Consider the following 27,955-nt stretch of genomic DNA (forward strand, 5'->3'; position numbering starts at 1 on the left):
ACTTCTGTAATATGTAGCAAGTTGTAACCTTAAATCGGTGACCAAAAAAAAGGCTCATTTTTTTGTGAAACTTGGTTTGGGAAGCCTGGTATTATTTACTAATATTAGTAATATTAGTAATGATCTTTGCATGGCATCTTTGAGAATTAAGAATATTTCTAGTGTTGATTTATTATTTCTTCACTCGCTCATTCTCTGAAAAACTCTTTACTAGGATCTTGCTATGTGCCATGCCCTGGGGAAACAAAGGGAGATAAGATATGGCACTTTCAGAAGAATCCACATTCTAGATGGGAAGAAAGGTGTGTGGATAGATAATGAGAATATGGACTAGCAAGTGTTAAAATAAATTGTGCCAAGAGGAGAAAATTTCTAACTCTACCGGGAGAATACAACAGAGAAGAAGAGATATTTATATATCTCTGTACCAAAAGGACCAGGAGGAGCTTGGCAAGTAGGAGAATGGAACATATATTTACTGCCTACTGAATCTCAGGCACTGTGCTGGGCACTTTTGCATATAATTTTGTCATTTAATTTTGACCCTGAGGAAAATGATATGCTAGTTAAGTAACTTTGCAAAACTACACAGAGTAGAATTTATATTCTTAGCAGTCATCGTTTTAAAGCAGAGGTGGGCAAACTTTCAGGAAAAGATCAGAGAGTAAATATTTTAGGCTCTGTGGTCCCTATGGGCTCTGTCACGACTATTCAACTCTGCCACTGTAGTGTGGAAATGAATGAGCATGGCTGTGTTCCAATAAAACTTTATTGACAAAATAGGCAGTGGACCAGATCTGGCCTTTGGGCTGCAGTTTGCTGACTCCTGTTCCAGAGTGGCAATTATAATTTCCATTTTGTTTTGGAATATTTCTAGAGAGGGAGCTTATAGGTTTTATTTGCTTCTCAAGTGGGTCAATGACAGTTTCAGAATGGGTTATAGAATCTCACAAAGAAATGATGGCAGACCAGATTAATAATGGAGGTTCAGGCTGACCCAGTTTTCTAAGATTTCACATCGTTGTGATTAATATTTAACAGATCTCTGAGAATCCAGATAGAATACATCTTTAGGTCATTATGGATGAGTTCAAAAAGAAAAACCACACTAATTCAGTCTTGGCAGAGGATTTGGCATTGTGTGGGTATGTTTGTGGTTTAACTCTAAGTTTTTTAAAAAAATAGACATAGAAAAAATTTGCCTGGAACATTTGGGAAGAAATAAGGTAAAGATCTGAATGGATGACCTGGGAGAAGCCTTGGGTGTAAAGCCTTGATGCTGCTGTTTCCTGGAAAAGAGCAGAAACATCTGGCTAGTGCTCTGTGAAAGGAAGTCCTACGACCAGATTGAAAAGCAGAATACATCTTGACATCTTAAAGCACGAAGCCAGAAAAATCTCTCTGTAATAGTTGATACTATGGGAAAAGTCACTAAATTCAGAGATTTGAGTAAGAAATCCTTTAGAGCAAAACAGTGAATTTTTTTGAGAACAAATCTTTCCAAGAGTATATTCTAAGAGATATAGTGTGGTAAGAAAACACCCAGAAAACCGAGGGTTTCAGAAATGCTCCCAAAAGGAAACATTGAGAAACCATTTAGGTCACCTGTCCCGGCCCTATGTGACCAAAAGATTTTTTTCTCTCTGCTAATGATGGGAGCTGGATGAGGATGGTTACTTTGGGGAGCGAATCTCTTTTGAAAAATGAAAAGCAGACTAAGTTAAGACGATAGTTCTAAGTTTGGATGGTTCCAACTGGATTGAAACATTTTTCTCACCAACAGGAATAGATTAAAAGTGATGTGTGTGCCTGTTGTCCCTGGAGGTCCCTGTGCTTGGCATCCCATAGTGTTTTGATCTGGTTCCCCATCAGGCTCTGTGCTGTTGCTCTTAGGGTTGAATTGGGGAGAAAAGGGAGGAAAAGATGGAAAATGTGGGAGTTGATATCTTCCTGGAAGACATCGTGCATGTTAACAGGCTACAGTTATTCCAATCAAAACAATTTAAACTTTTTCTTGTGTTTTGGATCCTGGGCATAAATCTTGTCTTGATTAAAACAGATGTGATTTGGGAATGTGCACGAAGTCCCATAATGTGGAAGCTGAGCTTTGCTGGCTCTCCTGCTACTGTATCTTACTCTGATTAGCAGGCATCAAACTGGATCCCATGGTGCATGTGTGTGTTGTTTTTCTGGCCCCTGTCAAGGTTAGATGCAGCTTCATAAAACTCAGAAAGAGCTTCCTTCAAATAGATACCTTTGGCAGCAGAAGAAAATAATCTGTAAAGTAGATAAATACATTGATGTGGATTATGTCAAGCAAACAGTGTTTATATAAAAGGCTTTAACATGTAAACCAACTAAAGAGTCTGATAATTTGACTTCTTTCCCATTGGACAGAGCTTTTTCATATTGTGTGTTTAGAAAAGAATATTCGCATTCTACAATCTAGCTGACATTGTTTTCTTTTAGCAAGGGTTAAACAAAAGGGACCTTCAAAACATTGTTGATATATTGCAGAAAGCTTTGCTGCTTTTATTAGCTTCACTGGAAATTTTCGTTTCCTGGAAAGCTCGCTAGTGGAGTGTATGGTTTCTTACAGAAATCCATCTCTTAGCTGCATTCACTAAATAACCTAGTCAGTGGGGATGCTACTGCGGGATGGAATTAGTATCTAAACTTGTCCTGAGTCAGCTACTTCCATTGTAAAGAAAGTTTTAAGGTTTAATGTTACTTGGGTCCAATTAACCTTTTTTTTTTTTTTTAATCTTAATTCATTCGAACTCTCTGATAACAATATTATACATGTTTTCCAGCAACTCAGATAGCTGGTATTGAACATGGAACTAACCTGCTCCATCTCAGCACCTTGCAATTCAGTCAATGGCACCGTCACACACCCAGTTGTCCAGTCTGCCACGTCTCATCTCCTCCACCATTACCACTTCCAGTCTGGGCTTACTGTCTCTGCCTCGATGGCTGTGGTGGCCTCCTATCAAATTCTCTGCTTCTTCTTGTCCACTTCCACATCTGCTTACCCCCAAAGTCTATTTTCCTCAGAGCGACTAGAGTGATTCTTTAAAACTAAATCAAAACCATATCACTCCCTAGCCTACACCCAACGATGGCTTTTGGTAACTTCAAATAGAACCCAAAGTCCCTCTTTGGCACAGGGCCTATAGGATCCGCGCTCAGCTTTCCCTGACCAGCATTTCCTGCTGGCTTCCTAGACACTCTTCCTTTCACTCCATTCCAGCCACGTCAGACACCTTGCCAGTGGTGTCCTCCCTTGGCCATAGTGGTCAGACTTCCATTTTAAGACTTGAGAATTAGCACTTGTTCTTCTTTCCTCCTCCTGAACTCTCCCTCCAGGTGCTCACCAGCTTTCTTCCCCAGTCTGTCCAAGTCTGTCTTTTTCTTTTTTTTTTTTTTTGGTGTGTGTGTCGGGGGGGTATGTGTGTGTGTGGGGGGGGGTGTATGTGTGTGTTATTCAGTTAGAGAAAAAGAGCAAGATCTAGCATAATAATTTTATGTTTGTGAAAACATGCACATATGAAGCCAGTAGAGAATAATGGAAAATATTGTCTTCACCAAATGCTGAACCACATGGATCCAATTGTAAGTGTCTAAGAGGCCGAAAAGGGGTCAGAATATCATGGCTGCTTCAAGCCGACTGTGATCCGTTCTGTGAAGGGTCTTAGCTCCCTTTCTGTTGTGGCAGCTGCACATCTAGAGTGCCTCCTGAACTGCCTGTGAAAATATACTCCTGTGCTGGTTTTCAGACTTGTTCAAGTTTAAGAACACTTGGAGAAAGTCATGGTGCCCCCTAAGGCACACTGTGAAATTCTGTTTTTCTGTCTTGCAACTTAGGACGTTATGTGTTTTGGTATTATATATACTAATACACACACACACACACACACACACACACACACACACACACACACTGTAGTCCCCCTTACCCATGGTTTAGCTTTTTAGCTTTCTGGGGTTTCAATTACCTGCAGTTCACCAAGGTCTGAAAATATTAAATAGAAAATTCCAGAAGTGAACAATGAATAAGTTTTAAATGGTGCACCACCGTTCTTAGTGGCATGATGAAATCTCACGCCATCCTGGTCAGTCCCACCTAGGACATGAATCGTCCCTTTGTTCAGCATCTCCACGCTGTAGATGCCACCCTCCTTTTACTCAGTAGCCGTATATATAAGGTTTGGTATTATCTGTGGTTTCAGGCATCCACTGGGAGGTCTTGGAGTGTATCCCCCACAGACAAGGCAGACAATATATATTCTTATACATAGATAGATACGTATATATTTAATTACTAAATACAAAGTTGGCTCTTTCTATATGTCTTAGTTGGTTTGGGCGACTCTAACAAAATACCACAGACTTGGGTAGCTTAAACAACACACATTCATTTCTCATATTTCTAGAGATAGGGAAGTCCAAGATCAAGGTGCTAACAGATTCCATTCCTAGTGAGGGCCCACTTCATGATTTGTAGACAGCCGCCTTCTTGGGGCGTCCTCACATGGTGGAGAGCAGAGAGGAAGCAAGCTCTTCTATGTCTCTCCTTATAAGGTCATGAATTCCATTCATGAGAGTTCCACCTGATGACCTCATTACCTCCTGAAGGCCCCACCTCCTAATGCCATCACACCGGGGGTCGAGATTTCAACATAAAAGTTTGGGGGGGACATAGACACTCAGTCCATAGCACTATATTTGGATGCTATAAACAATAATAAAATCATATTCACAAGCATGTATCTCTATCAAACACCAAGCTGTTTTTCTTCAATGTTTGCTTCCCACTTGTTTATTCATTTTGTGGCTACTATTAGGCAAGTAGTCAGGGGCACCACAAATTTGGGGGGGGGAAAAGGTGAGGGAACTTAAAATTGAAAATTCTGCTCATTAACTTAATTTTTCCATCTGTGGTTTTGGATAGTACCCACATCCTTTGAATTTTGAAGCAGAAGACCTCCCAGGATTTTGTAGGAGCAAAAGATAGCCCTAAGGACAAAGGGGTGGTGGCATTTCTGGATCTCATCAGGGAGGATCATGGTGCTTATTTTAGCTACTTCTCCTTCATGTGTCCCCACGTCAGTTGCTATTTTGATTGTGAGCATCTTCCTGCAGCTGGCAGTGTGCTGATTGCCACAAGCCCTGGGGGGAGGGGGGATGAGCTGCCCCGTGCCCACTGGTACACCTGTCAGTCCTTCAGCATCTATTTGTTGAGCACCGGACTCATGACTGAAATACTAAAAAACACGATACAAGATAAAAGTCCTGCTTGTAAAACCTCACGCTCTCATTTTAGAGAAAAAAATACATATGAAATACAGATAACTCTTGACCAAAAGAAATAGAGTACAAAACAAGTTGTCGCAGTCATGTTATACTTTGAAATGCCTTTGATATACCCTTACTTAGTGAAAACTGCCAACATTTACTTAGTAAAATATCCAGTATTTAGGAAAATATTCACTGTTCTATGGATATTATCCTAATGTGTAAAAATATTTTAATAATAATACTTCAGGATCACAAAATCTGTTACTTGACAAATAAAATGGTCCAGTGTTAGTACTCTTAAAATGGTCTGTTACTTGTTCTTTATTCAAACTTTCCATACCACCTTCCCCCCACCCCATATTAAAATGAAGCTTAGGCTGTTTAGTGTGTCATTGAGAGCTGTGCTTTTCTCTTTCTAAAGGTGTTGCAGTGGGCCCAGTGACCTTTGAAGAGAGTTCCTCCCCTTCAGTGTCCCTGCTGCCCTATCTCCTATGGCACCTTCCCACTGAGTCCTTGCTCATTTACCTCTAACCTTGGCTCTTACACATGACAGTCTAGTCATTTACTAGTAGTTTTGCCATCAATTTGTGTGATCCTAGAATTAGTGCTAGCAGAGTGACACCATAGTGAGTACATGTCTGAGGGGTGAAGGAATGGGGCTGTCTCCACACTGTATCACCCACGGCGACATCTGTAGGCTCTTTGTAGTTCCAGTCAATGGACACCTGGTAATAGGTATATGGTTTTGTTGATTTGATTGTTTTATAAATGTTCAAATAATAATGATATCTATCTATCTACTTGCCTGCCTGCTTCTCTGTCTATCAATCCATTGCTATGGCTAATCCAACTCCGAATAGTTGAGAATTAACTATAGTGGTCATTTATAATCAGATGTTTGGCATAGATTTAGGAAAGAGGAAAGTCTCTGAGGAAGAAGTTGGGCAATTAGGGAAGGCCTCATGGAAACCAGAGGCATCTGAGCTGAATCCTAAAAGATATCTTGAGATTTATTTGAGGGTAGAGAGGAAGTGCCTGTGACTCTGGGGAACTATTCTGGAGAACTTTCTTTCCTTGTTCTCAGCATCAAGGGAAAGAACGAGGGGAGCAAGTAGCCAGAGTAAAAGCTGGGTCTCATGGAGGCCTCATCCCTACAGTCGTTTGGCATAGATTTGGATGCCTGGGGGAGAGGGGACAAGACCCTGCCAAATGCTCTGGACCTAGAGGTACCTGACACTGTAGTAGTTAAATGGTATGTGAATAAAACTAGAAACATCTCTACACTGCGGGCACCTCCATCGGCACCTCCTGTCAAACCTAAGTCTTTTGAAACGTTAAGATAAAAGTATCTTATGCCTTTCTCTGGCACATCTTCCCTCCAGACAGAGTTGGTCTAAAATTAGTCACGAAGTCGCGTCAGAGCTTTTGCATAGGGATTCATCATCACCTGAAAGTCAAGCAAATGTTTATCTTTCACCTGGAAGAAGTACTTTAGAATGGTGAGGAAGAGGCCCGGAGAGATGAGACAGGATGTTATGGGTCTGACCTTGAGGAAAACGACTTTTCCTGCCACACGGGCCGTATCGATTCTTTCCCCAGTGCCCCATTTTCCTCTGCAGTTTTTTCTGCTTTTGCACAGGTTTGATTAGTGTGCTAAACTTCAACCTGTCGCTTAAGTTGGACCTCTTTCTAGTTGGGGCCTTGCTCTTTCCTTTTCCCCAAGGTATCTCGAGTGCGTGAAAGCTCATTTATTTATTTTTTTCTGTCAGTGGCTGTATTCCGAAGTTTTATTACCCAGTGACTGAGGTTTTCCCTTTGTCTTTGGACAAACTAAATTCCTAGGACTGAAGTGCTCCAGGTACAGGCCTTTCCAACGCTTTGGTCCCCGGACTCGTCATCTCCACTATAGATTTTCTTCTTTTCGGCCTCTCAGTTCTAGAGCCCTAAGGGGTCCCTCGACATACTCAAGTTCGAGAACTTCTGCTCTAGAAGGTGCTTGAGGGACGTGGGCCAGGGACAGACAGAAGTGTGGGTCCAGGCAGAGGGTAGGGCTCTCTGAGAAGAGGCGATGATGTGTGTTTCTCTCCTGCCCTTGCCTCTGGGCTTCTTTCAGTTCTCTTGGCCTTTTCTCCTTTTGAATAATTTCATTTTTTCCTTCTTTTGTGGCCAGTACAGAAAGAGGGTCCCCTTTTCCAAAATGGGCTAATTCTTCTCCGGTTTAGTATCCTGAGGAGAAATCCTAGAGGAAATAGAGGCTTAAATTGGTCTAGCCCAGTTCACGAGGTTCCAAAGCGTTTTAGTAATAAACAGATTTACTAGGCTGAAGGGAAAATAATTTTATTTTTGGCACAAAAGCAGCCTACTTAAACCCAATAGTTTATCTGTGTTTACCAAAGCCACCTATGTGGTTTCAAGTAATGAGCTCATGGAGGTCTGTATTTCACCAAACAGTGGTGACTGTTTTTGTGCTGCGTGGGAACTTCACATGGGTTGACTCCCAATCGCCCCTCAACACTAATGGGCTGATTTCCTTATAAGCTGCCTCGGCCTGTGCTGCTGCACATGAACCCCATTCTTTCTGTACAAGGTAACACAGTCTCTGACACCATGCCTCCCATATGCTTCTAAAAACAGAACTGATCCCAGTTCTGGTCCTTTACAGTGCTGGTGAGTTGCTGGCCGCTGTCCAGTTCAGGGCGCTCCGTGCTTGAGCGACCTCTTTCCTAAGATGACCTTTTTAAAAGGTGATACAAGAAAGTTCTGAATAGACATTGCAAGGAGACAGGAGGAAGTGCTTTAGTAGCCTAAAACAAAAGAATTCCCCAAGCCACCCCTTACCACTAACTAAAAACCACTAACTAATAAACCTGGGGGCTTTTCTCTGTAGTCCAGGATCTTTGCTTGTGTTCATTCAGTGCCCCTCTCTCAGGCTGAGTCATCAGAATCCACGCAGGCAGCCAGCCATTTTCGGTGTCAGGAATGAGACTCTTACCACGTGAGTCATCTTGTATACAAATTACACGCACTTAGGAAAGTTACACGAGGAAATGCACGTTTGCCGTGGTCTGGCTCTTGCATTTGCACTATGAATAAGGTTTTTCCTCATACCCCAGCCTTTGAGGAAAAGAAATGTTGAAAATTTTCTCTGCCTGGAATTAATGGCACGGCCAGTTCTAGCCCAGTCACTCACTCTAAGTGCCCTAGATGGGTTACTCTGGTCTCCTAGCTTTCTTATCCAGTTTTTCTCTCTAAGGAATTGGGCTTTTGTCAGCTCTTTATGGCTCTGCATGATGAGTTCCATCCCACCCGCTGTTTTCTCAAATCTCCTATTGTTACAGGGCTTCTCTTCCCAAAGCCCCTTATCTGGATCTGATGTTAATTTGTGTTTTAGAAAGTACTCATATTTGCTCAAGATAACTCTTGCTTTCAGGCCAACTATATAGAATTTCAGTCACCACAGAAACATTAGAGCTTTGGAGAATCATTACATAGAAATGATTTCATTCACTGAGTTAGAGACGAAGGAAAAATGTATTTTTAATTGAGTATTTTTATGAGGTTTAAAAAGATGCTCTAGCCACTGCCTATAATTTGTAATCACTGATGTAGCTGAATAATTGAAGGGGAGAAAGCTCTTTAGAAGCATAAAATTAATCATAGCAGTGTATCCTGCTTTGATCATGCATGCAGTTGTCTTATTCGCTGTTTTCTTAGGTCTCAAAGTAGAAATTTTTCTTTCTCCCTTTTCAGAGACACTTTGAGCAGATGCTGTTGAAGACTCAGAGAGCTGAGATATGAAGATTTTGAAGTCAGTCTACATCTGAAGCCATGATTTAAGTATCAGCATTACGGTAAATATATAGGGAAAAATTATAACAGTTTTGTGATTAACATATCATTGGTTTTTGCGTGCATTCTGAAAATAGTACATTATGAAGGGTGAATTTATTTGAATCACATTCAACAAATCGGAGCTCTGAAAAAAACTAAAGTTATCTGTGCGATTGGGGTTTTCTTTTTGAACTTAGCTGTGACTATGAGAGAACTCTCAGGGACTCTAAGGGTAACTTTCTAGATGAAAGCAAATCTACCCACAGAAAGGAGAGTGGAAGCTTCCTTCCAGGATATGTTCTGACTGCCTCTCTGGGGCAATATTTCTCAAAGTGTGTTCCTTGGAACACAGTTTTCTAGACTCTTAATGCAGTGGGGTCGAGGGTGGGAAGCTGGGTCTGTGCTCAAACGAGTCTGAAAAACATTGGCTTAAAGTTAAACAATTTGTTTTACTGAAGATCTCAAAAATGAATGAGCCTCATGAATCTCCATGGTGAGTGCAGTCAGCAGGACATAACAGAGTCATGTAGAACTCCTTGCTTGTAGGGCATCTCGAGACCAGTGTTCTATTTGTTCATTAAATATTTATTGAACACCAGCCATGCATGGTGTTAGATTCTAAAAATACAACAATAAATGAGTTTGGCAATGTTTGTGTACAGATAGTAAATAAGGTAAGAAGTAAGTAAGAGCAATTATTGATAGGCATGATAACAGATATTTAAGAGAATGGTCTGAGGAGCTGGGGAGTCTGGGTTTTAATCCTGAGCCCGCCACTTATAAACTGAATGACCTTGAAATTTTCTGAAATTTCATTAGTAGAGTACAGGAACACTGTGGGTTTTTTAACATTGATTTTGTATTCTGAAACTTTACTGTATTTATTATTTCTAATAGTGCTTTAGTAGAGTCTTTAGGGTTTTCTACATAGAGAATCATGTCATCTGCAAAAAGTGACAATCTGACTTCTTTATGCCCTATTTGGATGCCTTTTATTTCTTTCTCTTTCTGATTGCTCTTCCTAGGACTTCCAAAATGATATTTTCAAAATATTTTTATACTGAATAATAGTGGCAATAGCCTTGTCTCATTCCTGATCTTAAAGGGAAGATTTTTAGTTTTTCACCATTAAGTATGATGTTAGCTGAGGGTTTGTCATATATGGCCCCTATTATGTTGAGGTACTGGGGGTAGATGAGGGCAAAAGGGGTCAAATGTTTGGCAATGGAAAGAAATCTAACTCTGGGTGGTGAACACACAGTGCAATGTATATACGACTTCTACTTGAAACTTATTTGATTTTGTTAATCAACGTCACTCCAATAATTTTTAATTTAAAAAATGAGAAAAAGAAGAACTAATAAACAAGCTCAGAAAGGTTGCAGGATGTAAGATCAGTATACAAAAATCAATTTATTGCTATAACAAACATCTGAACAATAAATATCTGAAATGAAATTAAGAAAATAATTTCTTTTACAATAGCATGAAAAACAATAAAATGCTCAGAAATAAAATGTAAGTAAAGAAGTGTAAAACTTTTAAAATTACAAAATGTTATTAAAAGAAATCGAAGAAAATCTAAATAAGTGAAAAAACATCCCGTATTCATGGACCAAAAGACTTAATATTGTTCAAACGGCAATACTTCCTAAACTGATCTATAGATTCAATGCAATCTCTATCAAAATCTCAGATGGATTCTTTGCAGAAATTGAAAATATGATCCTAAAATTCATATAAGAATTTAGGGGACCCAAAATAGTCAAACTGGTATTGAAAAAAATAGCAAAATTGGAAGACTCACACTTTCTGATTTCAAAATGTAAAACATAGCTACAGTAAACAAGCAGTGTGGCACTGGCATGAGGATAGACATACAGTTTTTTAGAATAGAATTCATAGACCGGAAATAAAGCCATACATTTATGGTAATTGATTTTTGACAAATGTTCTGAGACAATTCAACAAATGATTCTGGAACAACTGGCTATCCACATGCAAAAGAATGAAGTTGGACCTGTACCTCACAACATATACAAAAACTAACTCAAAATGGATCAAAGTCGTAAATGTTAGAGTTAAAATTCTAAAATTCTTAGAAGACGGCAGGGTTGTTAATTTTCATGACCTTTCATTAGGCAGTGCTTTTTAGATATAACACCAAAAGCACAAATTACAAAAGGAAAATAGATAACTTAGACTTCAACAAAATTAAAAACTTTTGTGTATCGAAAGTCGTTATTGAGAGAGTGAAAAGACAACCCACAGAATAGGATAAAATATTTGCAGATTATATAATCTGATAAGATATATAAAGAACTCTTACAACTCAATAGTAAGAAGATAACCCAATTTAAAAATAGGCAAAGATCTCAGTAAGTATTTCTCCAAAGAAGATATGCAAATGGTCAATAAGCACATGAGAAGATTCTCAATATCACTAGCCATCAGGGAAATGCAAATCAAAAAGAAATGAGATACTATTTCATTCCACTATGAAAGACAGAGTAACAAATATTGGTAAGGATATGGAGAAATTGGAAATCTCAGACACTGCTAGTGGGAATGCAAAATCTTTCCAAAGCATCTGCTTTGGAAAACTGTCTGGCAGCTCTTCATACAAGGAAACATAGAGGTACCTTATGATCTGGCATATCCACTCCTAGATATAACCAAGAGAAACGAAAACATATGTCTACACAAAAATGCAAAAGCTAATAGCAGCATTACTTTAATAGCCAAAGAATGGCAACAACTTAATGACTATCAGTTGATGAACAGACTAATAAAATGTTGTATATCCATATGATAGGATAGCATTCAGGTATTAAAAGGAATGGAGTACTGATGCATGCTACAACATTGATGAATCTTGAAAATATGCTAAGTAGCATATATTATATGATTCCATTTATATAAAATTTCCAGAACAGGCAAATCTATAGAAACAGAAAGCAGATTAATTGTTGCCTAGGACTGGAATGTTTAGGAGGAAATTGAGAGCGACTGCTAATGGGCACATGGTTTCTTTGGGGGCGATAAAAATGTCTAAAATTGCCCTATTATATACTAAAAATCATTGAAGTGCATACTTTAAATTGGTAAATTGTGTGGTGTATGAATTATATATCAGTAAAGCTGTGTGACTTTATTGGGGGTGTGACTGTCGGCACTTGGTGATGGATGAGATAGAGGGAGTGAGGACAAGGGAGGGTTAAGAACAACTCCTAAATTTTGCCTGTGGCGACATCTGAGAAGGGGAGGAAGGATGGGGGAAGTTTTGGGAGTTTTTTGTGTGTTGTTTTTTAAATGGGGAGGGCCGGCTTTGAGAATCCAGAGTTGTGTTGTGGCCATATTAAGTTTGAGTACCTGTTAAATATCCAGATAGAGATATTAAGTAGACAGCTGAATGTGCATCTAGAACTCAGAGGAACAATCCTGGCTGGAGATAAAAATTTAGATACTAAGTAAATCCATAGACAAGGATGAAAACAGAGAGAGAGAGAGAGAGACAGAGACAGAGACAGAGAGAGACAGACAGAGAGACGGAGGGAGGGAGAGAGAGACTGAGGGAGGGAGAGAGAGGGAAGGCTAAGGATGAGGTGGAATAGAGAAAGAGAACCACAAAGAACAAAAGGAGCGCCAGCCAGGGAGGAAGGAAAGTAGAAGGGTTCGGGGTCACTGAACTCAGATGGCGTGAGAAGGAGCGAGGGGTCCACAGAGCTGGTTCGACTGAGAGGTCAGTAAGAGGAGGACAGACGCGTCCTTTGGAACCACTAAGGTGAATGCTGTTCCAACTGTCATTGAAAAATAGAAACAAACAAGCAAACAAGAAAACGACTGGTACCATGGTGGGGGGAAAAAAAAAAGAAAGAAAGAAAGAAAGAAAAAGCGTGGTTCAGTAGTGGAGACTCCAGATCAGAGTGGGTTGAAGAGGGATTGTAAAGTGCTAATGTGGAGAGAGGTGGGCAGGTGTTTCTAGAAGTTTCGCTGGAACCACACTCGGGTGAAAAATTGTCCTAGTGTCCTTTCCTGCTCTGCGGAAACCCTGAGCGCCACATGCCAGCGGGGTCCGAAGGCCGTCTGTTCCCTCCGAGCCAGCTCTTAGGGGTGTACATCCTCCATCTAGGGAGCAGCCAGCTTGTCGGTAGGGGCGGGGCTGGAGGGTAGGGCGGGGCTGGAGGGTAGCGCTGGGCTGGGACCCAGAGGGAGGGTCATTTTCGCTTTGTTCTCTAATGGCTTTGATTTTCTTTTGTTATTTTGATTGGGAGAAAAGTGAGAGAAGGATTTTACCAATATGCTGTTTTAGAAGTTTAGGTAGAATTGTTTAAAATCTTCATTTGAAATAGAACAAAGAGAAAAGGTATTCTCTGCTTTTAGGTTTAATTTAGTCTTTGTAAAGCAAAGAACTGGCCGGACACACCTCGCTGCTTTGCATCTCTTTAGACATCAATAGAACCCAATATTGGTACCACTGAGGCTATAGCAGGTCCTGAGTGAGGTGGAGGGAAAAGTGGTAACTTTCTCAAAAGGCACGCGTGCAAATACTTGAGGCAGACGCACTTCATTAGCCTCGGAAGTTCATTTACTGTGCTCCTCACCATTGGCATCAATGCATTATTTCCCATGTAGATTGTGTGGCAACAACTTTCAAAGGTAACAACCCAGTCTTTTCTTTCTCTTGAGAAAATGGACTGTTACTTAGGCTATAAAGCCCATTTGATGTTTTGGGCAAAAATCATGCTTTGATCACACGTCTGTTGACTGCTCGTTTTGTATGAGTCCAAGCAGCGTTTTTTTTTTTTTTTTAACAGGATGTGTGCATGCGCACATGTGTGTGTGCATGTACACGTGATCACATTGTAAAAGTTATATCTTAGTGTTTTAGCTCGAATTTCTGCTCGCTCTTATATGGCATATAAATGGCCTATCATAAAACAATATTTTTAAAATCCAGTGTTTGGCACAAAATTAGAAAACATCCTCATTTTTCAAGCTCTGGTTAGAAGCTCCTTATAAGGATTTTTCTTCTGCATGTGGCTTTTAAACTAAATTTATGATGTTGTCATTGGGTTGTGTTTTATTGTATATGGGGCATGTATTTGCGGATTTTGAGGGGAGAATTTTTCAGTATTACTTTCATCAAAACATCCTTATTCTGAAGGTAGCATCTTTGTTCTAGAGCACAGTTCCACGGCGTTTTAAATTTATTATTATGTGAAAACAATATTAGTAGTGCGTCCTACTTTGTTGGAAGCTAGAATGTCGTATGCAAGAAATAGGAAAGCACCAGCTTAAGAGAAACCATGACTTCACGATCCTGTGTTTTTCCTCTGCCCTAGGTTTGGAGATGTTACTAACTTCTGGCAACTTCCAATCACGAGAGTAGGAGAGTGGTTATCTGGGAGGAATCATTTGAACTTCAACCTGTTATTTTGCCTACAGGGCTGTGCTAAAGGGCACTTTTTCTATCTCGATTTTAAAAGAGCCAGAGAAAGTGGTGGTAAAGAGAATGGGTTTGATCTGCTCTGCTCACGACTAACTGCTTCTGTTTCTTGAGAGAAGCCTGCAGAAGGCTCATCATGACCTGGATTGGGCAAGGTCAGTTTAGTCTCTTCTGATGGTTTTCAGAGACGTGGCTCTACGAAGCAGGTGCTACTGACAGCATTTCAGATCATTTTATGGAGTACTGACGGAGCTTTTTCTGCTCAGGGTGGCTCTGTGCAAATTGCTTGTTTCTCAAAAATGTCTTATTTGTTTTGAGATGCAGCCAGGCCTCTAATGTGGGTGGTGTGTGCTGTGTCAAAAACCTCAGGCCCCAAAGCCTGAACTTGTCTTTGTCTGAGCAGATGAGTTGTAGGAAACAGGCGGCTAGCCTTTGGGACAAACACAGAAGCGATGTCCGTGGGCCTGCGCAGGCAGAGCCTTGGGGCAGATGTCTTCGAGATGTGGGAATCTGGGTGACATGACGAGAGAACCACAGAAGAGGACAGGTAAGGGTCTTCCGGATTTTCTGAAATAACTTCATCTGGCTGCACTTAGAAACCGGGCTAGTGTTTCGTGGGCTGGTGGGGGCCCCGTGCTCTCTTTTAGGTAGGTGTGTGCGTGGCGGTGATTTTTTTGGATATTGACAGTACACTTAGCTTAGAGTATTTCAACTAAAAATGCCACTAGTTTGACTTTTTAAGTAAAAATACAGGTTTGTTTGTTTGTTTGTTTTTAAACTGCTGTCCTATTACCAAAAACCTACTACTATCCAGCTCTCTCTAAATAGGAAAAACAAGCACGTAAAACTCCTAAAGGATTCTCTTTTTTTGTGATCTTTTATTAAATCCAATATAAGATGTAGGCTTTATTTAAAATAAAATATACCATAAAATGAGAAACAGAAACTACAGAAGGATAGGAAAACACCTTTGGACTTCTCTGTTCCATACCTGTTCCCAGTCTCACACACATGCACACACACACACACACACACGCACACACACACACGCACACACACCTATATTTGCATGAAAAATGGGTAGCAAGCATCTTGAACAGGAGGTATGTTACAATCAAGTAAGAGGTTGAATATAAATTGGAATAAGCCTTAACTTTTTATTTCACTTTCATTTGGATACTTTTACTAATTCTCTTTGCCCGGTTTAGGCTTCTCAAACATTCTTTGGCTCTGGGAGAGGGAGTTGTATAACCATAAAACTTGAGAATCCTGGCCCTAGAATAAATGTTCCTTTAAAAACCCCAAGGACAGAAAATTGAACACAGCTGTGCAAAAGAGAAAGAAAAAAAAAAAAACAGCCGAGGGAGGGTTCGGGGCCGCCGGCGCCCTGACCGACTTTCCCAAGTGCACTGGGCTGTGGCTTCTCACTGGGAGATGGGGCGCCTTGGTGGTCGTTTGGAAAGCTGCAGGAGAAGGCCAGGACCCTCCCTCAGAAAGGAGGTTTCTGTGATGTGGTTAAGAGGACATTCTGACTGGATTTGTCTTTCATTGTCCTGTGTGTTCTGTGCATATTCTATTGTTTTCCCCTGGAGAGAATAGGGGTTTCCATTCATTTTCTGAGATGCCATGATTCTGCAAACCACGATTCCCATAGTTCCTATTTCTAAGTAAGCTTCGGAGCTGAAGCAGCTTCCACCAGGGTCGGAAGACAGAAGAGGTGAGATTTCTGAGCCCCAAATGCCCTCTCCTCTGCCCCCTCACTCACAGAGTTTCCCACAGAATAAAAGGCTTTAACATGTGGTCCCGAGAGCATGGGGTTGTTGCTCCTGGCTCCTCCTCCCCTGGGATTCAAACCGTGACTTTGCCTCCGTGATGCTGGGCTGGCGAACCCCGCTGTTTGGTTTGCGGCCCACAAGGAGCCCTCGCCGTGGGCCCTGACCTCTGTGCAGCCTGGATTAATCGCTTTGCTCTTTGTCAGACCGTGTAATGATGATTCAGACTTCTTCCTTGGCAAGATTAGATTACTGTAATTGTCATATCCTGGACTGCCCACTAGGGATTTGAATTAATACTTGTTGGTATAGAAAGCAGTGTCGTGTTTCTGGGGAGAAAGAACTGAACTTGCCCGCTTGGCCATCATCAGAAAACATTTAGGGAGGGCCTGTCATGAGCCCGGCTCTGGAAAGTAGTCCCGCCTTTAGGATCTACCATGTCAGTTAGCTTACCTTAGAGACTGCAGGCAGGGCCGCCCGTGCACTGCGTCCAGGTGCAGTGGATTTGCATAAGTGACGCCATGCCTGGAAGATCAGAATTCACCCAGGGATTTGCAAGGGAATCCTGTATTGAAATCAGGCACTGCTCAAGGAGAGAAATCTTCCCCAAGGAGGGACTTGGAAAGGAAATAAACTAATTCAGCCTTGTGGAACGGTCCACCCGAAGCCAGCGGGGACTGCGATCGCAGACTGCGCGACCGTGGGAGCAGTGAGACGGAAAGTAACCTTCGAAACAACTCTGTTTTTGTCCTCTCCCTGTAAAATATGTCTTATTTTGTATTATTCTATCCCTTCAACAGTTATTTATTGAGCACTTACTATGTTCTAGGCACGATTCTGGGCACTGAGTATTAATGACAGTCTACACAACAGACAAAAGTCTCTGTCCTTGTTCTTGGGGTGGTGGCACTGGGGATAGGAATGTGAAGCGAAGAAAGCCAGAACGAGGAGTACCTGGAAGGACCCCTAAATAAGTGTAGTCGATTGAGAGTATATTTGCCGATGTATTTCCTGCCATCCCTCTGACACAGCGTACACTCTCTATCCCGCTAATTTTATAATTTCGGTAGAACCTCTGAAAGGAATTCTTCATGCCAATAAATAGCCCACTCTGGCATAACGAGTCCACGAACTAACTTCGGGTCTTTGAAGGGATTGTCTCCTATAGGCTGCGCTGGAATCTCAGAGGTGTGATCAAGTGTTTTTAATCTTTGTGTACTGTCCTACTGTCTGATGATGCTCACTCCAGAGTGTCTCGGATTAACATCCTTTCTTCTTGGGGCACCTTCCTTTCTTTCTCCTCTCCTTTCTTTTCTTTCTTCTAGTTCTCTCCATTTTTTCTTTGGTGAATATGAGACAGCTGCATTTTGCCCCAGACTTACAGAATCTCACATTTTTGGAACTGGATGGGACCATGCGAGTCTTCATCTAGATCGTGATTTTAGGTCTCTGGACCGAAACCAAGTTTTCACCTGATGCAAAAGAATGAGAAATTTAAGAAAAAAATGAAGTGTTTCATAAAGTTAAACTTTATCTATTAATCGATTCCTGTATCTTTCCATTATTTTCTTTCGTTGAACTTTTAAGTTCTTAGCGTCTTCCACTTGCCCCAGAAATTACTCATCCTCCTGAACTCAGCCTCCATCCCCCGCCACGCTGCCCCCACAGTTGACTCCACCTCCTACCCTGTGTTCCCACAGTCTGGTTTTCAGACAAAGCCCTCTTTCTCAATTTTGTAGCCCCCACCCCAAAATAAGAGTCGCTGCCTGAACCTTAGGGTAGGAAGTCACCATTTGTGCTGCCAGGAAGCTGTGTTTTAGGATCCCCAGCTGGAGCCACAGATACATTTTAAGCTATAACACACAGTGGTTCCGTTTTATAGAATTATTGGTACTGCGGTTCCACTTTATTACAGGTTTATCAGGCTTTTGTGGGTTGGCACAAGCATGCAGCCATCGCTTATAACTCTTTCTGGAGGGAAACGAGAATGAACTTTACAGCGGGACCCACATTGAGTTGGAGAGTGCACACAGTATGCTTCCAGCCAAGGGTTTTTGGGGCCCTTCAGGTCGTGGAGTCTGGAGGAGAAAGCTGCCTGGGTCCCCCCTTCCTGGTGTATCTCTGAGGTCCGGACGTTGCTCCTGGTTTTCCTTTGTAACACAGTATGGATGTCAACAGCGTGGATAGGAAAAAGCCTCTAGAGTCTTCTGTGGTGTAGGAGGTCCTCACTCAACCAGCTACATCACTTTATGCTCATGTTCCCACTTGAGAAGCAACCTCCGTGTTTCTGCCATGTGACGAATTGACAGAAATCCCATATTTTTAGAGATGTAATGGCCTAAATGGATCATGTCACACTTTGTACATCTCCGGTTACTCTCAAGACTCTGAGCCTAGTGTCCAGGAATGTGATGTTGGTCCAGCCGTGTGAGAGGCTGCGCTCCTGGAGCCAGGACTCATAAACACGGTCCAGGCTCCCCCTTGGCAAACTCACATTTCATTTTGACTGTGAGGCCAGCCATTCTGTTCATGCTGAGCGTTGCTACACACCCATTGCTCTTGAAGCAGCAGCCTGGGAGACAGGAGTTGGCTTGCTCATTTGTTGTTCAAGCCAGTGACCTACAGATGACCTTGGAGCTTGAAATATTGTCATCCAAAGCCAGTGAAGTTCTCCACAAGCTTTGAGACAAAGAGACAGACGGACAGGCAGACAGATAGACTCATTGCTTGATTAATTTAGATTATCTGGGAGAGATTTTTTTGGTTGCAAAATATTCTTAACCAAAAATAACCACCCCCCTTTTTCTGCTTTTTTTAAAAAGCTATCCCAAAGTAAAATTATTTGTCCTCATAGTAGTGTATCAGTGTAAATCGTGAGAGACTAAGGCATGTCCCTGTCTTCACTCAAAGATGTCACAATCCTAAGTTTATGGAAGTGGGGAAAGAAAGTGAAATGACTCCAAGTCTGGGACTGTCACAGCAGAAACCAGGAACACAGATCCCGATTGCCTAGTCCCTTCCTCCCCTGAAAATGAGCAGCTTGAAAAAGTACCTCTAATGCTTGCTCATGGTCACTGCTATTTAGAAAGCAGAACTTTTCAGAAGGCAGAAGCAGCCGGACAGAGAGCTTTGTCGTTTTTCTCTCCCTGCACTGACAGTTCCGGCCAATGCTCTGACATCAGTCTTACTCTGCAGTAGGTGCTTCACGGAGAGAAAATGGGAAGAGAAGTGCTTACCCTAAACCACTGTCTATAAACTGAGGAGCCGACTTGTCGCTTTTAACTTCAAAGGGGTATTAGGTTACGATTAATCAAACCTAGAAAAAAATAGGAGGATATTGTTGCTGAATTAAAATACGAAAAAAAGAACTAACTGCAAGCTATTTTAATTCTAGTTTTCAGTCTCCATATCACAAATATTTATTGCATTAATCAAGTGACAGACATTGCTGGGTTCTGTGGATACCGAGAGAAGGTGGAGTCCCTGGCTGCTGGATGCTAACAGTGTAGAGGTTGTAAACCATAGATCAGATCAGGGCAGGATGAGTTTAGAGGAGAAATATAGTCAACTGATTCTTAAAGTATGAACTTTTTTTTAATTGAAAAGGAAGGAAAGGCATTTGGGACAGAGGCAACAGCATGGACAGAGCAACCATGGTCCATGCGGCTTCTCATGGTCACCTGCTGGGGGGAGGGGTAGTGGGCCGTGCGACTGAAGAGGTGGGAAGGGGCCAGGTCACCGAGGCCAGAACTTTGGAATTTATCCCATAGGCCAGGCATTCTTGACCTCCTGTTTCCCACCAGCACATGTATGCTGGATGCTAGCCACATGTGTCCCACATCTCCTGAGTGTATCCACATGTGATGTTCGTAATAGAGAACACATTAAAATTCCATGTAATCGTCACAAAACTGTTAACAATACATCTGTAAAAGCAAGTCACCACAGATCTTGGTATATATGAGATAATCCCTGGGTTAAGTGCCATTTCCCAAGTATTTACTTGCAACTGGATCCTTTTTTCCTTCTACTGATGAATATCTAAATGCAATAGGGCGAAAGTGACTCTTTTACAAGAACATTCTTACATTTACTCTCCAAGAACACTTAATTTAAAAAGCTCGTCCAGCAGCTTCCATCACTGAGCAGTAACTGGCTGCCGCAGGGAGGCAGCACCGCCAGACCCAAACTGGGGAGCTGCCGCTGGAGCCAGTGCAGAGGTTTTGGCTGGGACTGATGCCACCAGGTTGGGACTGATTAGAAGGCATTCTGGAAGCAGTGGAGAGGATGGGTTTGGGGTGGGGGAGGGAAGAGCAGTTGGAGGCTCTTGCAAGAGTCCCGACAAAGAGACAATGAGAGCATGATGGGAAAGCGGAAACAGACTGGAAGGCTGAGCCTCGGGGCTGCAAGACTCAGATGGCTGGGATGACAGTGATGAGCCTGAGTGAGGTGGGGCTGGCGGTGAGGCTGCGGTCAGTCAGGAAAACGGGAGCACGTGTCATGGTGGGAGAGGACGAGTGTAGCACTGTTTGTCTTGAGTCGCATGCTCTTGTGAGATATCTCAGTTATTCTGAGCCCCCGGGAATCACCACCATCCTGAATCCTGCCTCAGGTGGGGCAGAACTCACTCTGGGAGAGGCAGTGTGAGAGGTCTGCCAAGGTCAGAGTCCTGGGAAAAGGACTTGTGAGGAGAAGAAAGGAAGAAGGGGCCGTGAAGCGACTCGGGAGTGGAGAGTTCAGCCAGGCATGGGAAAGGTGTAGAAAGTAGTGTCAAAGAAATTTTTGAAAAGAGCAAGTCCTATGAAGGTGGAAGTGGTCAGAAGTGTCAGGCGTGGTCCCTGTGTGAGGGAGCTGGAATCCCTGAAAGGTTAGCGCTGATAAAAAGAGAAACAGGATGGGCAAGTGCTCGAAGCGGGAGGTGAGGTGGGCTGAGGGAACTCTGGCTGGCGGTGAGAGATGACAGAAGCTGGAGCGTATGCTTGGGTTTGTCGTTCTGCTCTTCAGGGAACTGAAAAGAAGCTTTGTCTCGTCTGTGGGTGGCAGGGCGTTCCCAGCTACTCTTTTCTAAGAGTAAGTCAGTTTGGTCCTCAGGACGGGCAGCTCTGGGCGTTCGGATCCAGGTTTCATGGAACCCGAGAGGATAAAGGGTGCTGAGGCAGTCTCCGCCGGCCCATGCCGCCAGAAGCCTGGACTTTTGTCTTGTCTTTTTATTTCCAAGAATAAAGCCTTCAAAGCTATAGAGCTCTGGAGTTCAAACACTTGTTTTCTGTGATAGTTATAGTAGCATTACATTTGGCACTTCCTTTTTTTTCCTCTTTTTTAATTAGGCTGTTTACTTTTTTTGCTGTGGAATTTTGTCCTTCATATAGTCTAGGTATTTGTCCTTTTTCAGATATGTAATTTGCAAATATTTTCTCCCACTCCATAACATGTCTTTTCATCCTCTTCGCAGGGTCTTTTGCAAGCAGAAGTTTTACATTTTGATGGTTTTAATTTGTCATTTTTCCCCTTTTATGGATTGTGCTTTTGGTGTCAAGTAGAAGAATGCTTTTTCTAGGTCCTGTGGGTTTTCTTCTTTTTTTTTTTTTTCAAAAGGTTTTATGGTTTTATGTTTTACATTTAAGTTCATGATCTATTTTGGTTAATTTTTGTAAAAGGTGTGAGGATTATGTCAAGGTTAATTTTTTTTCTATGGATGTCCAATTGCTTCTGTACCACTTGTTGAAAAGGCACATTTTGTGAAAAATCATTTGGGTATATTTATGTGGACCTATTTCTGGATTCTCTGTTCCATTACTGTAGCTACATAGTAGATGTCAATATGGATTGATTGATTACTCCCACTTTATTATTCTTTTTCAAGATTGTTTTAGCTATTCTAAGGCCTGTACTTCTGCATACAAGTTTTGAAATAAACTTGTCTAAATCTACCGCAGACGTTGCTGAGATATTTATAGGAATTGCATTAAATCTTTAGATTGTTTTGTGGAGAACTGACATCTTTACTATGTTGACTCTTCCAACACATGGACACAGTATATGTCTATTTATTTACTTAGATCTTCTTGGATGTTTTTTTATCAACACTAGATAATTTATAGCATACTGATCTTGTATATGTTAACTTTATATCTAAATATTTTATGTTCTGTGGAATTATTGTAAATGGTATCATGTTTTCTGTTTTGGTTTCCACATGTTTATTGTTGCTATACAATAGGCGTTATAAAATTATGAATTTAGTTTCTCTTAGAAATAGCATAAATAGATATGGTTCCTAGATCAGCTTATAAAAGACATTAAAATTCATAATAAAGCTGATATAATGAACAGTTACTAGAAAGAATAGTAGACTACCATATTGTTATAATAATAGTATTAAATAATAACAAATGAGAATAGTTACTTATCAAATATCTTGGAAATGTCTAAGTTTAAATCTCGTTCTTATTTTAATTTTAATTCATAATATATGATTTTCCATTTTCTTCATGGTTATATCATGAAATCTACTCTTAAGTGTATCAGATCTGTTTACTATCCTTTTTTGAAAAGAAGTTTGTGTGACAAGAGTTTCCTGATTTCAGCAGATAGAAGAAAAATTGAGGAAAATATTTACACAGTTTGCACAGGTAGAATTAACTGAGATTTGAACAAAGACGAAAAGGGTACATAAAAGAGACATCTAAGCAGAATTTTTTGTTAAAGTCCATTGTACTAATCTAGGCCTGTTTGGTTGCTACAGGGAGCAGTGAGGAACAATTTAAGAGATATTCAAAAGTTAGACGTATATTTTGCGGGTGTCTTTTTTAGAAAGAAAAAGACTGTATCGTTGTAATAGTGATTCATTTTCTCTTCCGATCTTTTCTTAAAAGACCCCATGGTCAATTGTTTTACATAACTTTAATTTATTTTTACACTGATTGCTTTGCTCTAGGAGGAGTTTAAAGCAGCTTATATAAATATATAAAACAACATACAATACACTTAAAATGGACGAAAAGCAGAATTGTTCAAAGGGAAAATAAGATGAGAGCCAGAGCTGAGAATAGGAAGCGGAAGTCATGCTGTGAAGTTTTTGTTTGTCATCTTAAAATGAGTAAAAAAAATTAGCTTGAACAAATTGTTTCTAACCCTTGTACAAAGTAGTCATGATGATGGTGTTTAATTATTACGGTTGTCCAGGGTATCTGCCATCTTTTCACCTGGCCACAGGACTGTCTGTTTAGGGGGAGGCATTGTCCTGCAGAGTTAATTAATAACAGGAATTCAGATCCTGCTCAGGGAGGCCTCCGCTGACTGATGCAGCTGGTGGTCTGAGGACGGACACCCAGAGGCATACCACCCAGCCTGCCACATGCAGCACAGCTTTCGCTCCTGCCCAGGAGTTCTGGTCTTAAAGTCAAGTTAGGATGAACAATTGAGACTTCCTTTCATTCTTCCTAACAACAAAAACACCTACTATTGTAAGTATTTTTGTAAGTAGGGTTATAATAATTAGTTTTAAATATCTAAAAAATGTAAATAGTCTTTTAACAAGTGGTTGTGCTCGATAGTTCTTTTTCATTATTATTAGGTAAGGTTCCTCTGGTTTTTAAGTGAGTTGAGAGACCTGAGGTCCATCTGAGGGTAGATCTTGCCAGTTTGGGGTGTTGCCTTTGGTTTTGAGATGAAATATTTGTATAGTTTTAGAGAAAGAACTTCCAGCACAATTCTTCCTTAGGATGACTCATTTTTTACAATTATTAGAAGCAGGAAGAAATCTACAGACATCTATACAACTTGTAAACCAGAAAATAGACCTGTGCTTTTCTAGCATGCTGTTTAATGTATATACATACATATGTATGTATATTACTTTCTGAGTGTTTAGCATCTGAGATTTATCAATGACTATGTGTTCTTTTTTTTAACCTCGAAATGAGAGTTAGAGAAATATTTGCCTGCTCCATTCTGTACTGTCATAGCCTGTTCAGGAGACTGATGTTGCATTTTTAATTTCTCTATAAAACAAGCTGAAAGACAATGTGAACAATCTCATTGCATTTGAAATAGCTGCTAGCCAGGCCTGTTGCAACAGCTGATGGGCTCCTCTGGGTTTCAAGAGCTATTTTGGTAGAGTAGCTGAGAAGGCTCTCTGAGTTCAGGCCATAAAAGGCCCGTCCCATGCAGATTGTCCCACTGCTTCTGACAGCGTCCTCCCAGGCTGAAGTGTCCTCAGGTTTCACGTGGATTTACCCAGTAATGGATGGCCACGCCAAGGCCAGATTGGGGAAGTTCAGCATCAAGGACGCCGGGGGACTGACTTCTTCAAAAAGAAGACTCCTTTTGAGAATATTTTGGCGATCTTTCTTCCGAGAAACTTTTGGGATGTAGCCTTCACCTGTGTGCTGCAGTTGGCACCCAAATGCCTTTCGGAAAGCACCGTTCTAAATTTATCCTGTTCTGAATCATCACTTTGAATAGATGCACTTGCCTGGTTTGCTTTGTGATATTTGATTTTGTACAGTGTTTCTTGGCTTAACTTTTGATATTTTACTTTTTGTTTAGAATTCGAAAGTAGTAGTCATTGAAAGGAGACGCAAAGAAAATACTTGAGGACACCCAAAGCTGAATTCGAGGATATAATGTGTTTTGTTTTGTTTATTTTTTAATTAGAAAAATAAGGAATTACAGTGTGATTTTTCCCCCCCTTTAACATAGAGGAACAAGGATTATGCAGAAATTTGAAGTAAGTGAAAAATCGTTCTATAAATCTAAATGCAGGTTTTTTTGTTTTGTTTTGTTTTTTTAAGTGCTATCTGTCTGAGCATGCTTCCCAAGGATTTGTTGACTTCCAGTACTGGAATGTTCTGCCAGTATTCGTTAGTTATTGCGGTTACTCCACTAGGCATCTTAGGGGCATGTTTTTTGATTTTGGAATGATTGGATTTTTTTTTCCTTTAGAAAACGAAGAAGTTATTTAATAGCACTGAGAAGTTAATATCATTTAGTAAGTACATTCTGTCTAAATCTTTGCACTTACAGACTTGGAATGAAAAGCGTATTCACTATACAAAGTACTTCGATGATTGTATCTCAAGTATGGGGATAGGTCAGAAGGCAAGCTTTATTTCACTTTTATTATTAATACATCTGGAAATATAAATCACTATGTATCCTTTTGTATATTCTTCGTTTTCAGGGTTCTTTACCTTGGTACTCTGATTCTTCAAACTTGATTCATAGACCCTCTGATGTTCCAGATTTTTGCCTTAAATCTTGCTTTAGTTTATAGATTTTGAACTATATTTCACTTTGAAATTCTCCAAGAAAAATGCTGTATCAGGCTTTGAAGCCCTGGACATAGCTGTGGTCTCTTTATCATTTAGCTTGTTGATTTGCTTCTGCTGAAAAATAGCAATGAACTAGAGAATACTTATGGTTTATTTGACATAGTTCTCCTTTGAAAAAAAAAAGACTGTTTCTTTATACCATATCGGATGGACCAGTAGGAACAATAATTATTTTTATCAGGTCGAGAAACAAAATTTTATAGAAATGAGCTTTATCGATGAATACTGCTGTGGTTGTCAACCAGAGGTGGTATGACAACCCGAGCGAGCGTTTGGGAATGCTTGGGGCGTTTCTGGTTTTTACAACAATAAGTATGGCTGGCGTCTGGGGAAATGTGGTTACAAATTGTAAATGCCCCGTAACGTGGTACAGTCCCATAGGACAAAGCATTGCCATGGCCAAAATGCTGGTGGGCTCCCCTGCTGAGAAAAATGGCAAGGTATAAGTGCCCACCCCCAGCTCAGAGAGAGGCAGCAGCAGACTGGGCGTATCTGGGCTGCCTCTTCTCACCGAACCGGGAGAACCCTTGAGGAGCCAAGCAGCTGGGTTTCCTGCCAGGAGCGATCACCCTTATCACTCCTCGGAAAAGGAGAGGAGGTGACAGAGATGAGCAGAGAGAGACCTCAGGGAAATGCTTTTTTGAGATTGGTCTAACTCTGGTGCCACGAGCGTAACTTTCAAAGGAAAAATCGATTACAGCGCCCAGCTTATATTACTTTCATTCAACAAATGCAGATAACTTTGCTTGTATTTTGAGATATACTATTTCTTGCTGTGCGATTTTGAATTTCAATTCAGAAGGAGCATCTTTGGTGACACCTGGGGTCATTGAAAGTTGTACAATTGAGGGATCGTATCCAAAGAAAAGGGCCACTGGCTTTTACAAAGATGTCCAGAAAGCTAGTGTTCAGGGTCATGGGCTGCCTGGAGAGCTGTGGCGATGGGCCACCAGGGGCCTCTTTTTATTCTTGTGATGCAAAAGATGTCCTCTCCTCACTCTGCGGCTGCCTAGGCTTTCTGGACATTCATTGCAATTTCATATTAATACACACATCCCGGGGGCCTCCCTGTGACCAGGAGAATCCCCTGATCTGGAGCTTCCTTGTACTTTAACTCTTGATTGTTTGGTAACTGAACCAGAAGCCATGTTTTTACCCTTGATGCCTTTCCCTGAGTCACCAAGGCCATTGAGTCTGTCTCTGAAATGATGCTCCTGCCCACCACCTCCTCTGAGCCTCCTTATCCCATACCTAGATGATCTTATTGCCTTTAATTGGTCTTTTTGCCCCCAGCTTCTCCATGTCCATCCTCGAAATGACCTTCCCAAACAAAGATCTGATCATGTTGCTCCTCAAAAGCCAAACCTTCCATGGTTTCCCACTGATTAAAGGCTAGCGCTCAACTCCTCAGCCTCCCTCTCAGGGTCTTTGAAGCCACTGCTTTTGCTGGCACCTCTCCCTGAAGGGTTCTGCCTACGCTTGCCTGCCAAAAGCTTCCTCTGACCTGCCTCTGGGTTCCCGGTCCCTGGCATCGTGTCCTGGTGCTCCCTTCCTCTGTAGGCGGTACCCAAAGAGGCACCTGGGTCCCAGCCCTCTTGCCACCCCAGGATCTAGCTCAGTGCTCACTGCCCAGTGAGTGCTCCACAAATGTGAGTTGATTGAATTGTACTGGAATGACTTGTGGATTCTTTGTATCAAAATTTAACTGTGCACCATTAAATGCTTTTGCCAGTGTTATATATTATTCACTACAGAAGTGGGTGTTCTGTATTGTAAGTTCTGCTTTTTTCCATATCTAATAATGCAAGCAGAAACATTTGTCTTACTGTTACAAGCCTGATGGGGTTTATGTATGTGTGCTGTTGCCAACACAGGAAATTAAGGTGCATTCGATGAAGTCAGCCACTTCATCACTGGAGCCTTGCCTAAAATGAAGAACTCATCTAGTGGTGTGATTTGAATTATGTACTTTTCCCAAGCATTAAACTTTATCCCTTAGGTGAAACATCTCAGAGTGTTTTGCCCTGCTGACCTTGGAGGTGAGCCTAGCACCTTGATGTTCGTTCAAAAAGAGCTCTGTCTCACTTTCTTACAGACACTCCCTGTCATTGCAGCTTTCGAAAGAGGAATGTATTTCACCTTGTAACTTGATTATTCTCTTCTGAAAGTTGATCCTTTAATCTTAAAGAAGTTCATAACCTATTTCTAACTGGCTTTTGTGTCAATATAGTTAAAGAAAGGACTCTAGTATTTGCTTCAGGAGAGTC

The 27,955-nt window shown here is 41.2% G+C and overlaps 1 protein-coding gene across 4 annotated transcripts in view; it reads left to right on the plus strand.

Moving 5' to 3' along the window:
• SVIL (supervillin) overlaps positions 1-27,955 on the plus strand; it is a 204,723-nt gene that overhangs the window by 41,736 nt on the left and 135,032 nt on the right. For all 4 annotated transcript variants that reach the window (XM_039839717.1, XM_039839718.1, XM_039839716.1 and 1 more), the window contains exon 3: positions 9,052-9,152. The gene's annotated coding sequence lies outside the window, so the exon portion shown is untranslated. The remainder of the gene's footprint in view (positions 1-9,051; positions 9,153-27,955) is intronic.

This window comes from Pteropus medius, unplaced genomic scaffold (genome assembly GCF_902729225.1).
Source record: "Pteropus medius unplaced genomic scaffold, Ma_sr-lr_union100, whole genome shotgun sequence".
NCBI lineage: Eukaryota > Metazoa > Chordata > Mammalia > Chiroptera > Pteropodidae > Pteropus > Pteropus medius.